Source organism: Bufo bufo, chromosome 3, assembly GCF_905171765.1.
Source record: "Bufo bufo chromosome 3, aBufBuf1.1, whole genome shotgun sequence".
In the NCBI taxonomy this organism is placed as follows: domain Eukaryota; kingdom Metazoa; phylum Chordata; class Amphibia; order Anura; family Bufonidae; genus Bufo; species Bufo bufo.
Window position 1 is genome coordinate 318,939,869 of NC_053391.1, and position 2,461 is coordinate 318,942,329.

Sequence of the window (2,461 nt, forward strand, 5' to 3'; positions counted from 1 at the left end):
GCGTTGCTAGGAGGGGATAAAACAAGGAATTCCCAGTGTTGGTCGCGCAGGCCTGAGACAATGAAATGTACTGCTGCTAAGAAGGAAGAGAAGGACACGTTTGCTCACAGATCCTTCAGTCATTAGGAGATCTCCGCCGACGAACCGTAGATCACTCTTCCTCCAGATGTGGGGGTGAGGTGTGCCTAGGTGGTGACATGGAATCAGGAGATGTGGGCAAGTGTCATGTAGATATCAGCTGCATAGCGTCTGCTGGACTGGATGCCACCACTTTACCACCTTCTCTTGAAATCAGCAGCTTAGCCGGGAAACCCCACCTGTACGGGATTTTGTGGGATCTTAAGATCTTCGTAGCTTCCTGAAACTCCCTTCTTTTAGCAAGGGTGGCCGCTGAAAGGTCGGTGTAGAGAAACCTACCCGGTACCCCGTTCCAGGCGGCAGCCATTAAATTTTCCTTAGGGTCCATTCACACAACCGTATGGCTTTGCGGATCCATTCTTTCGTAAAAAACTGAACGGAATATGTTCCGTTTTTTGCGGATCCTCAAAAAAACAGAAGTTGTATTTTACAGTTTATATTAAGATGAAAAAAAAGGTGAAAATGTGTATAAAATAATCCTGTTAGATTGCTTTAGCGCCATTTTGTCTGGCTTTGAATGCACAGAGAGCTTAGTGTGAAACTTGTGCTTGGTCGGCATCGGTTTTGGGCTATATTTCTTGTGTATCATGGCTAATGAACGAGAGGTTTTTCTGTACTGGCTAGTTTCTCTGAAATTTGGACGGCAGCCAGCTATGCTGTCTGAAGAACCGAGGAGGAGGCGGTGGGTTCCTACCATTGTCTCCCAGCGCCTACAGAAGGGACACTTTCACACCTTGTACTTCGACTTGCGGCAGCACCCTGATAAATTTCTGGGTTATTGCCGTATGACAGTAGCTACTTTTGATATGTTGCTGGCGTCTCTCAATTCTGGACTGACTTTCCTGGACACTAACATGAGGCGCAGCATTTCTCCTGAAGAAAGACTTCTAGTCACGTTGAGGTAAGTTTATTAATCTATCATTAATTATAACTGTAAAATATTTAGATTTTAGAAATGGGAACTTATAAATGTATATTCTCTCTTCACAGGTTCCTTGCAACTGGGAACTCTTTTGCCTCCTTGCATTATGAGTATCTGCTGGGAATCTCAACTATATCTGGGATTGTCTGTCACACATGTCAACTTATCTGGCAGCAACTCAGAGATGCGGTGATCAGGGCCGGGTCCAGGTTCATGTGGGCCCTTGGGCGATAAATCCCAGTGGGCCCCCATGAGGCTTTTTTTTACATGTCCCCCTGTGGCTCCCACACGGTATAATGACCCCCAGTGGCCCCTATACACTATAATGACCACTAGTGGCCCTTCACACAGTATAATGAACCCCCAATTCCCCCCCCAACTGTATAATGACCCCCAGTGGCCCTGCATTCAAAATAATAACCCCCATTCAGAATAATGACCCCCCCAGTAGCCCCCACACTGGGGGAATACTGTATGGAGGGGGCTCTGGGGGTCATTATACTGAATGGAGGGTCATTGGGGATCATTATACTAAATGTGGCACACTGGGGGTCATTATACTTTGTAAAGGGCCCTCACAGTATAATGACCCCACAGTGGCCCTCCATTCAGAATAATGACCCCCAGTCGCCCCCACACTGGGGCTTATACTGTATGGAGGGGGCACTGGGGCTCATTATATTAAATGGGGGCTCTGGTGGTCATTATACTAAACGGAGGGTCAATGGGGATCAGTATACTAAATGGGGGGCACTGGGAGTCATTATACTGTGTAAGGGGCCCTCACAGTGTAATGAATGACCCCCCAGTGGCCCCCTCACATACCTATCATTGCTGGAGCGCAGGGGAGCCGGCGGTCCTGTCATTCACTAACCGCAGCTCCCTGCGCTCCTTCTCTCCTCCGGCCTGCTGCAGCAGTGGGCCAGGCCTGGAGGAGAGAAGGAGATGTGCAGTGATGTAGCTAGAACTGACTGGGCCCCACAGCAAATTTTAGTACGCGCCCCCCTTCCAATGGGTTCACATCACGTTTTTTCCTATCGGTTTGATGTATACAAATGTGCAACACTCCATGTTTTTGTATCCTGCAGAGTCAAGTAAAAAATGCATACGTTAACGTATATGTTTTATTACAATGGAACTGTATGGTGAATGGACGCCACTGTACGGCATCAGTCTGAGGCATCTGTTAACGCATACATTTTTGGTATACATTAAATGGATGGCACAAATGGGATGTGAACCCAGCCCTAGTGTCAGAATAAGCACCAGTACACAGCGGAGCAGCGTGGCGGAGAGGGGAGGTTGCCATGTTCTGACAGAGCGCTACCTGGTACTGGTGGTCAGGGATTAGGACTGTGCTTCCCAAGGATCATTTTCTACTGGGAAATACAGGGCACGGTA